At 43.3% G+C, this 11,426-nt stretch overlaps 1 protein-coding gene across 1 annotated transcript in view; it reads left to right on the top strand.

Moving 5' to 3' along the window:
* The first annotated feature begins 5,085 nt into the window (after nucleotides 1-5,085).
* The window catches only part of LOC111260858 (cell adhesion molecule Dscam1), a 133,841-nt gene continuing 127,500 nt past the window's right edge, over nucleotides 5,086-11,426 (top strand). The window contains exon 1 of the mRNA XM_086968484.1: nucleotides 5,086-6,421. The gene's annotated coding sequence lies outside the window, so the exon portion shown is untranslated. The remainder of the gene's footprint in view (nucleotides 6,422-11,426) is intronic.

Raw genomic sequence — 11,426 nt, 5'->3', positions numbered from 1 at the left:
AAAGTACTGGTCCGCAATCGGATAGCTAGAGCTGAAAAGGAAAAGGAAATTTGTTGTGGATGCTCAATTTTTTTCGACTGGTTGAAACCATTTCCATTGAACTGTTCGCTCTGATCGTTATCCACCCCACCTGCCTAAGGACGGTGCCTATACTTGTATAGCTAGTCCAAGGCCCGATAAACATCCACCATAATGCACCCCGAAAGGACAGAAAGCGACCTGCCTGGATGTGACGCCTGCGGGTGCCTCAGCTGCGTTGGTCTCATGCACCACTCGCTCCTTTCTGCGTACGGGTGTGGGTGATGGCGTTCATGGGATATTTTGCAATAAGAGATAGCCCGCCGATCGTTTCTTGTCAGGCTGCCCCTCCGGTCGCCAAAGGGAAACACCGCTGAGGAATGGCGTCGACATCTAAGCCACAAAGGACTCAAACCATTGTTGGTTAGAGTGTTAGTGGGAGTGAACCGACTAGGTTGTAGGGCTTAGAGAAAGGTCGCTACGACCCGGGCCAGGAACATAGGGACACTTATGGCAAATCAGGACACTGTACTTAACTCTGAGAGTGAGTAAACTATATGTTAGTTAGGGAAATACTTCTGAAGCGCCAACACCGTCACGTTGTTATACGATTCTCGCTTTCTGGTTTATATCTATTTACAGAGGAATAACTGGCTAATGTTCGAGTAAACAAGACACAGCTACTCACTATTACTAATATTACTACTATAAGGATAAAGGCAAGTTTGCCCCGTTTTCCTTCAAAGCCAAGACGAGGACTCTAGATCTATTTCGCCTAGGGCTATCCATAACGTTTCTCTTTAAGGTTAGCCGCCGAAGTACATCAGTAGAATTATTCTTATGGCTTTGGTGAATCGTAGCTATTTCATGCCTGCTTGTGAGAGCTCTTTCATTCACACACGAAATTTTGCTCATCGGCCTTTAGGGAGGTAGGCAGCTTTAAATATAAAGAGAGAGAAATAAACAAGCGCCACCTAATGAGTCCATCTAAGCTGGTGCTCTCTTCCCCATACTTTTTGTCTGGATGTCCTTGATGCTAAGGCTATAATGTGGCTGTACACAGTAGCGGAAAATGTAGCAGAAGACAAAGATGAAGGAAGAGAGCAAGTCGTGTTGTTTTTGCAGTTCAGAGCGGAAGTTGAATGTACTTCAGTATCCCGTCTTTGTCCGGCGCCCGGCACTAGTACCAGCCGAACGGAAGTGACGGCTTCGGAGCGCCACTTAGAGAGAAAAGAAGAGTTGCTTTGGAACAGTTTGGCCTGTTCTTGCATTACCTTGTTTGTTCTGATTTGGCTTGAGTTATGCTTTGTTCAGCTTCGTACTCTGTAGCCGGACTCCACACGGTACCATTTTTGTGAAATCTACGCTGTCGTCTGACAGCCCCGCTATCCGGCCCCATTACTCCATGGTCGTGCTTCTCTCTTTCCAGTTACACCGATGAATGAGAGGTATTTCTCATGTGCACACTTTCCGATTGTGAGGCAACGATGAGTCTAAGGAATCCAATGGCACAGTAGAAAGATGAGAAGTGGACCCCACTCCGCTAGTGTCGTTGTCAAAGTTCGGTCCGTCGTGTGAATTTATCAATATCTCAATGTTACGATGATCAAGGCTTAAGAAAAGCAGCGGCCATACAGTCTTCAGGCACAAATACAAGGCTCAGAAAACTCGAAGTACGGCAAGGGAGAGAGACACACGCGCAAAGCGCGACGTTCAAACAGGAAACGAAGCGATATCAAGTTTTTGCCTCGCACGGCTTCGTCGTCCAATCTAGTCGACTTCGTCATGCCTTTGTTAGCCGCTTACTGCTTTTCTGGTGCTGCTGCCTGTTAACCAGTTAGCAACCGAAAGAACGGCTGGCGTTGGTATGCTAAGCAAAACGAGGCAACTCAGGCTGCCTGTGGCTCAACCGTCTATCCATTCTAGGATGGTGACGATGGTGAAAGCCCGTGGAAAGGAACAGTTACTTTTGTCAGTGACGGCAGCCCCCGACCATATGGCCTAGCAGAGGACAATTCTGCTGCTACCGTCCAGGAGGCATTAATTCATGGGCCAACACCAACTAACGTAGCCACCGGCCTGCAGCCAGTCTTCGACCCGCTTTTACTCACCTTCTCGAAACGAGGCAATATTATCCATTGTCCATCTAAGGAGCAACAGCGCATGGAACCTTACGAAAACCTTTGTCAGGTTGGTACAGTTCAGCGGTCAACTTTTTGCCTCTTATCACCTCTGAGCATTGTGTTGTCATTCGATTGAAAAACCTACAGCTGCGTTGGACGGCGTCATTGGTTACACAATCATATATTGATAAGTACTGTAGTACACTATCACGCCGCAGTTTGATGAACAGCGGGCGGTGGCGGTAACAGCCAAAAACGGCGAAAAGTCTATCAAGCACTTTGCATGCGCGTGGCATTTGTGCAGTAAGTGTATATAAGTCGAGAGCTGACGGGGTTCGTGTCATATTATGATTTACATTGTACTAACTACAACATACCGTGAATTACGACAAATTCATGGATAACTATTCGTTTTACGATGTAGAGTATATGTATATACCAACCTGGTAAATATGAAAGCCATTCAAACCCTTACGGTAAATAGTATGCGTTGAAGAGCAGTGTCGTAATCAATTGTATAATTTCGCAAAGCCTAAATATATATATTTTATATCTACTTTTTTGCTTGACAGGTTTATTGCTCGCGCATATGTTTTGATTGTTTCGAAAGCTTCCTTCCGCTAAAGCCCAAAGCGGCGTAGGACAAACGTTGAATGCTATGTCGATATAAGCCAAGAATATAGACGCATAATAAGTATATGGCCATTAGACTGATGGTAATAGGGGCGGCATGGTCTAAGATATTTCTAGTACACAAGCAGATATCTGTCAGGTCAAGGTTGGTTTCTATGCCCGGATGTATGTTTGTATTGGTGTATATATATATATATATATAAATACATATCCTTCTACCTCGCTCTCTCTCTCTCTCTCTCCCGTTTCTGAAAAGGGATCGCTCACTCATGCATGTGCGCTGCTGGTCAATGGCTGTCTGCCGGTGAATCTAGGGTCCTCCCCTTCTAGACATTGAGATGGACATAAATGGACTGAGCGACGTGATGCGACGACAGCCGGCTAAAAAGAGATAGGCTAAGAGTAGGTCATGTAACTAGCAAAGACAGAACAAACCGATACGGCAGAAGGACAAACATAGAGACAGATTTAGGAACATGTTTTTTTTTCTAGACGCCCCTTAGATGTCTCCAAAAATGGCACCAGGGTCTCTCTTCCGCGACGCTGCCATGTAGTACAAAACGGACGAAGACGAAAGTCTCGCAGAGCAAGGACGGTACGCCTCTTCAGCATAATATTGACGAGTTAGTAGAAGAAGACGAAGAAGAGGGAAGCACAAGAAGGAAAACAAACGAAACGAATACGTTGTGTCTGTTCACGAGGACACAACGTTTAGAGGACTTCGAAGACATGCTCCCTTTGCTGCCTCGTCGGCCGCCGCCACTGGTCCTTGTCGCTCGCAGCTACTACCGCAGTCGCGCCTTAACGTCTGATACTGCTCTCGCTTGCCCAACACGTGATTTTCGCCCTCATACCGCCACGCCTGCTCACATATCCGACATTGTAGTAGAAATCGCAGCAGACGCATAATGGCTTCGAAATAACAAGCAGATGCATTGAGAAGCGGTGAAACAGACAAAGATTATTCGTTCAGATGCGGTGCCAGCCAAACCGAGTGCAGTTAAAAGTACCCCACAGGCCGGGCGAGTAAATGAACACAAGGCGAGAAGGATGTGGCAATCTCCACTGTCGCTCAGTGCCTGTTCAAACTCTTAAGCTCGCAGTTCCTTTTTTTTTTCCCTCTCGCTAATGTTTTGCTGGTTCGAGTGTCTCGGTACAATGCAAGCAGCTGCATACGTCCGTGCATTTCATTGATTTAGCAGTAACTTATACATCGGCCGTACGTACTATATTAAAGAGTGACAGCGAGGGTCCTTCCGTCTACCGATCCTGTTTAGTGGACCGAACTTAAGTGGACACACCAACAAAGATAGAGAAAGGTTGTCTGTCATTTTATTTATATGGGTATTTAGCGCAAACTGTACCTGCGTATATAAGCGCCGCTTGTGCATATAGTTCAGAGAGAAAAAGAAATATGAAAGGAAGCCTGTGAGTTATTTATATACTCACTGTGTCTTTACGTATATGCATATATATATACGTGTTCACAAACTTAAGTATAAGTAAAGCAGTTAACAAGGTTGTAAAGTTAACACTGCAAAATTCAATTTTGTTATTCATTCTGTAATTACGTATGCGCATAGTGACGTTCATTTCGAAACGAAATATAAAGGGAAATAATTGAGAAGCCCTAACTCATCTATGTGAAGCCTCGAGTAATATTTTAAATGAAAGTAAAATTTGACGTCCTTCAAGAGCATTTATCTGTATTATTTCGCGTAGAATAGACGTTATTGAGCAAAGACCTAAAATAATGAAAAGAATATTACTTTTGAAACCATCAAGCATTAACTAATCTCCCACACAGCACTTCAAAACAATTGGTTTCTATTCCCCTTTTCCACTCCATTAAAATCGTCTGTGATTAACATTTGATTTCATAGCGACTCATCGCTCATGAGATATTCATCACTCTTCTCACGCTAAGCCGCTGAACAACTTCATCAGTTCTGGATAAGCCATACGGACCAAGTGCCGCGACCATTCGAGGATTCAAGCGATCTGTCGAGGTGTGACATTAGTAGAAGTCACTGGGGAAAGCGGCCAGCAGCGGCCTGTTTTCTACCTATATCTTGGTTTTTCCCTCGCTGGACTCCTGGAATAAAAGGAGACGCTATCCCGGCCGTTGCACATTGCGGATTAGGGGTGGTTGCTCTGAAGGGGACACAGGCTCGCAAGTTCTTCTGTCGCAAACCAGGCGGCGCCTCAGTTGTTCGTTCCTGAGCGAGGGCCCGAGTAAGTCTCTTGTCGAGAGGAAGGGTACCGACTTCTTCGTCGGGTTCTCCTCATCCTCTGCACGTGTTCTAGAGCTTCAGCGACATTTCTTGCGCGAGGACGTACGTTCCTCTTTTCTATTATTCGATCTATTTCACTCTATCCAACGCTCGAAATACCAGTTCTATCTTCGTTTGAAGGCGAAAGGTTTAGTTCTATATGCACTATTCTACAATTTCTATTCCATTGCGTATTACCGACAGTGTAGTACGACCAGGCATTACCTCGTATATTTCAAATTGTAGTCTACTCCACCGAGAGAGCGCCGTGTCCGAATATTACTAGTTACCGATTTTTGTCTTCGATTCAAATATCGGTTCCCAAGTTGTTTTTTCATTCTTCCTGTGTCGCTGTGCCCGGTAGAAGTGTGGTGCTTCAAAACGAAGCGCGGCTGTTGTGTAACGCAAGCAGTTGCAGTAGCTGCGACGGCAGTAGCAAGCGTCAGCGCGACCTAGGAGTCTAATTGACGGACCTGGAGAATCTGTGTGTTTATGTGTGTTCACGAGTGCCTGTCCAACACGGTGTGTGTCGTCGATCCGTCGAGCTTTGAGAAAGCACTAGCACGGGTGACTAAGCTGAGAGACCGAGGAAAAGTGTGGTGATATGCTTGTAGTGAATCAGTTCCGCTAGTCAACTAAACTGTGTTCTGGCCCGCCAGCAACGACGGAACTAACCTTGTGAATATCTAGCACCTCGCGTTGCGTGGAAACACCACAACACTAGTGACAACAGCAACATTAGTCGTTTTGCCGTACGAAATTAGATTGACTGACGGCAACGTTCTGTCAGTGTAGCGCATGCCGTCGACCTCATCATAGCTTAGGGCTTAAGGGCAAAAGCCAGTGAGAGAGCGAAATTTATTGCATGTTTCAGAAAACAAAATACCAATAGATAAACACAAAGGAAAAAAGCAGGTTTTAAAGCCAACTGGCTCGAAAGAGGTGAGCTGCATTGGCTCATAAAATATGAATAGAGAAATAGAAATGTCGGTGGGCTCCAGCTGTTGCTCAAAGCGACATTCTATAACGAGGCAAAGAAGCACAGTTGTTTGAAAAATTACGAGCACAATAAGACACAACTTAACAGCGTGCCGTTCTTCTTCAACTACCATTTCTGTAGCCATCATCGTATGCCTATATAATATATTTGAAATGTAACGTAGCATTCACGTTCAATGGTGTAAGGTGATGTTACAAATCGTGTGAACATGTTAGTTATTGATGACTAATGTGGAATACAGTTGATCGATGATCGCCGTACTACATTGCACCGTGGAGTGAGTACCTGTTAGAGGACAAATCAACATCTTCCTTGTGTTTTATGCTACTATCCACCTATATCCTTCAGCCCCTCTGGCTACGTTTTGAGCTGAGGTAAGTATTTTCACAGGTAATTTAACCGAGCTGACCAATGTCTACTATATCTACGTGCAAACAAACTCGAAGTTAGCTGTAGAACAATTGTAAAATAAACAAATTAATCAGTTTTTGTATAGATATATTTGTGTCGCTCCAGACAATTGCGACTTAATTTACTAGACGAGTTTTGCGTTCGTTTTCTAAATGCGACCCCCGGGTACCCCGCCGATACCACCTCACAGAGCAGGGTACTTGATAAAAAATTAAAAAAACAAACAAAGTTACCCGGATGCCAATTGTTTTCAAGACATAAAGTAGCAACACATAAAACCTAATTGAACAGTCTATGTCCATCGGCCACAGAAAGCAAAGATGCTTCGAGACAGTGACGTCTTACGGATCAGAGACTGCGATTGATGAAGTTTATTTTTACATATAATGCAGAAGAAAGAAAGAAAGAAAGAAACGAAAATCGCGCTTTCCAATCTTTTTCGAAATTAACGAGTAAACTATTGGTCTAGGCTGGGCTAGCTCTACAGAACTTCATGGGATCGGCACATATAATACGTAAGTATCGAATGGCTTCCCTGAATAATGATATCCGGATGTGCCACGAAAAGTCGCTTCTTAAATATGGATCCGACACAAGCTGCTTCAAGTGAAGCATTCGTTTAAAAGCTCGAAAAAAGCACCCAGCTTCATAGTTGTTTCCCATATTGTCTCGAAACCAACATCAGTTAGACAGTTTAATGTCTTTCATATATACCCAGCAGAAATCTATTTTCTTCATTTGCAAAATCGTCGTGTATCGTATAGTATATATATAATAATATATATAATGCAGTAGCCCATTCCAAGTCTATATATACATACTCTACACGTGCCTTCAAGATTCTACCGAACGTCAGAAAACGGTGCTACGTTCTACAGAGTTAGATAAAAGGAAGGCTCTTTCAGGCCAATCCCAACCAATACATGTCAAGCGAGAATGACGCGTATGGAGATTGACCATGACATGACGGTAAACGACAGAAGAGAAACGGCACTTGATTTGGCGCCTTTGGCGGTGATGGACACTGATGTGTTAGCAGAATGCAAAACAAGAATGGAAAAAAGCACACGCGGCATAGTGAAATATGTACGTTACGCGGGCCTCGCGTCAAGGCACGACGGTTACTATGAGCGTAAAAGCGGCTTCTCTTTGCGATAACACATTTTTGACCCACATCCGTAGTTCGCGTCTACAGTAATCGTGACCCTGTATCCGACGAAACATTTATGGGCTTTTCTTGCTAGTTTAGTGAGGACAAGCGATTATCTCTTTAAACTGTAGTGGGCTTTTGAAGATTTACGTCAGCGATCGGTGGCATTGTCCACACTGAGGCCTGTTGCCCTACGCTATCTAAATCACTACTTACATTTATCACTAATTAATGACATTTTATAATATCGGGCCTATCGCTCGCTCGTTCACTCACGTACTCACGAGTCAGCCGAGAGCTCGTTTGGCCTAACTAACGCTACAGTTGCTTTGTCATACACGATTAGTCCAGTTACGTACCAAGCACGAAAACAATATTCTTATTTCGACGGTTGGTTTGGAAATCTGTATAATTGAGTAACTAGCGCAAAGTGTTCGTTTTCGTATGTTTATTGGTAGCTATCATGCAACCCTCCTTTACAATGAACAGTGTTTTTGCATCCTTTAATATCCTCTCGCCCTGTTACGGAGGTTAAGCAGTATGATCCGAAAGAAGAGCCGGGCATCATCGAAGAAGACGAAAATGCACGAAGAATCTCGTCAGGCAAATGCATTTACTGATCGTCGAAGAACTAAGCAAGTGAATTGGCTGAAGAGTCATCAGATCAGTTAACGTGCATAGTCGTACGACTACTTCGAACCGCGATGTTGTTGACTTAGGTCTGTTTCGTAGAGAATGAAAAAGTAAACTTGCTGGAACAGACTGCATTTCTGCTGGTTGCTACTGTTATTTATGTTGGCGACGTCTTATTACTTCTTTCTTCGTCGTTGTGGCAAGTTATATCGCTCAAACAGTGCGTAGCGCTGTGAGAGTCTGTGGGATAGCCGAAATCAATTATGACTTATTCCGCGGCGGCAGCACAACCACTAGTGCACGAGATTTGTGGGCCTTCATCGCTGAACACCCCCCAGACAGGAAGATATGTATGTGTATATACGTCTCTTTCCATTCGTTTCGTTTCTTTTCCCCTTTTTTTCTGAGCTTTGCCAGGCGCGCACTGTCTTCCCGAGCCTTTTCCCCGGCAGTCGCCGCTTTCGCCCTAAGTACAACCGCGGACTGTCGTACATCAGGTATTCGGGACCCGGCCACTTGCGCCGTACGCCAAACAAAGCCCGGCCGGAACAGGTTCGATACAAACGCTGAGTTCTAAAATTTACGTGCGCACATTACGATACAGAACCGGATAATCGTCCATGTACGAATGTTGCAACTGTTCATCTTTTTTGTTGCACGAAAAGTCGTGCTATTCCTCGTTGCTATTGTGAGGAAATTGTTAACTATTAGGTATAAAATTGAAGTCTGATTATGTAAAAAGTGTTCTCGTAGGGACGGTGTGAAGGAAAATCAAGCCAAACCCTTTAAAAGCTAAGACCTGGAAGCAACAAATGCGATGATGACCAAAGTGGGCCAAGGTACTATACTGCGTGTATCATTTGGTAGATATTCTCTAGATACATTGATTGAATTGCTTCTTTAGTTGATGTTGCGCTCCTCCAATTTTATCTGTATGAATGCGATTGTTTTTCTGAAGGAAGCGCAGACGAATCTTCCATTCACAAAGATGATACCTGTTAAATTTATTAAAAGCGTATTGAACTTGCAGATCGCTCCCGTGAACTAGCTTCGGCGTTGTTTGCCGCTAACTTGTCGGATAAGAAAATTACGTTCCGTGTCCGAAGAAGAACAAATCGTTTCTAAAGCCATTGCTCGTTGTAACATACTAGTATGTCCCGGTAGAGCATCACGATCACATATATTGTTATTTTTCTTTCTTTGTTTTTTTTTCTGTCTACTACAAATACGTATAACACCAAAGAATCTATAACGAGAACGAATAGCGTATGTTGGTGGGAATATAAGCGTGCACGTTTATTTGCGCCAGTCTTTTCTAGCTTCTGTCTCTCTGTACCGCGACGTTCCCTTGTTAAGAACTTTTTTTGGCATTAGCTCGTGAGGGACTTCTCGTTTTGATCGAAATGTACACAAGATTCAGATATGGGCTGCTTAATCTAAATTTCTTGACATTTCTTGAGGGGCTATTTTTGTAGCCAGCATTCGTGTACCCGCTATTCCTGGTGCTACAAAAGATTTTTTTGTAAATAAATACCACAAAATAATCATAACAAAAGGCTGAAGCTTCCTTCGGATATTGCAAAAGCCTGGAGCCTTTTTCTCTGCATGACCCTTGGAGGCAATTTTTACCGTGAACTATCGACTGTCTTCGGCTATGCCCCAGCAGGAAAAACGTTTGTTGCTTGTGCAAAGGTCCAGAATCCCAGAACAATGTTTGTAGCTCGTCCACGGTTGACTTAAGCTCCTTTCATGAAAACAAACAGCATATAGCATTGCATAAACCGTGGTAAAATCGCTGCCGTAAATAGAGTACTATCCTTCCTGATGCAAAATGGAGCACTGATGCAGAAACGCTGGCTTATGGAAAACCGGGTTCCTGATAATTTGAGATCTATTAAAGGCAGGGTATTTTGGCCCGCTCAGTAGCCTAAAATAGGATATACATAGCATTTGAATAAAACTCTAGCGAGCCTAAACGTATCCATGTCAATACACGATCACGATTAAAGAGGCACAAAAGCCTAGGAAACGATTTATGCGCGATTAGACCCTGAATGAAAAAAAACTCGCAAAGCGGACGGCAAATACACTGAGAAAGCATTTGCCTGAGAAGTGTTCTTATCTACTATTTATCTATTTAAGGGGAGCGGTTGAGTGAAGACCTTGTTGCCTTTCGAGAAAGTGTAGTAGCTAGAGCTACGGTAAGCTACGTTGCAAGTGGACTGAATAAAGAATCAGACAATATTAACACAGATCAGAAGAAAATGTACGCGAACTATGACGACCGACATGAATCTGACTAATGCATCATTTTAGTTACGTATCAATCAAACGCCGTCTACTAAAAATAATCGGCTCGTATTCGACTTCATTGAGAGCTAAAAAACGCTCTCGGGATGAAGCAAAACAACTTGGCGTATATCTGATATAGAATTCACTCAGGTTCAAGGCTCGGGCTACCTAAACCACAGTTAATTGGATAGATAGTGAGGAAATATAAAGATCAGATATAAACATAGATCTGTTGTTCCAGATATGTTTATTAGCGCAGACAAAGGAAAGTTTCTATTGACCCTTTACTTCCTAAAGTGATTTATGAAAATTATTTAATTTTTTCGGTACTCGTCGCCTATATTGTGTTTTCTACATGAATATCTTTCTAATTCTAGTATGTACAATAATAACTATATACGTTCACATTATCGGTAAACATTTGCTGCAAGATTCGATTTTTCTAAGATTTCCAATGTTGTTTAGATTGAATCGACTTCATGGCGACCTTAATTCAAAAATCAAAGATAACGTATCACTTAACTACGTAAGCTGAAGCTATGATCGATAACTTAATGTAAAGCCGGCAGGTTCAGTAGGACAAATTTTTGACGTCCAAGTGGTCGCTGAGCGGCGTTCAAACGACAATGATGTTTCGCACTGGTATCATCATGTAGCTGGTATCATACTAATCGCTCACTAGAGCCCAAACCACGAACTGCGATTAGAATCAATGAACAGTTACCAAAAATATGTTCTCGCTTGTAAAAAGCGGCATGCGGACCCATCTTGTATACCGTGCCGGAGAGACTAGTGATGACACACATATCAAGCTATGGCTGAAGTCGGTGGGAGTGTTTCTGGTCACTGGAAATACGAATGTGACGTTTCAGGAGCTTCAATAGCAGCATTTG

The sequence above is a fragment of the Varroa jacobsoni genome, unplaced genomic scaffold, assembly GCF_002532875.2.
Source record: "Varroa jacobsoni isolate VJ856 unplaced genomic scaffold, vjacob_1.0 scaffold_485, whole genome shotgun sequence".
NCBI lineage: Eukaryota > Metazoa > Arthropoda > Arachnida > Mesostigmata > Varroidae > Varroa > Varroa jacobsoni.
The sequence above is the reverse complement of the archived record's forward strand: the minus strand, read 5'-3'. Positions and strand labels throughout refer to the sequence as shown.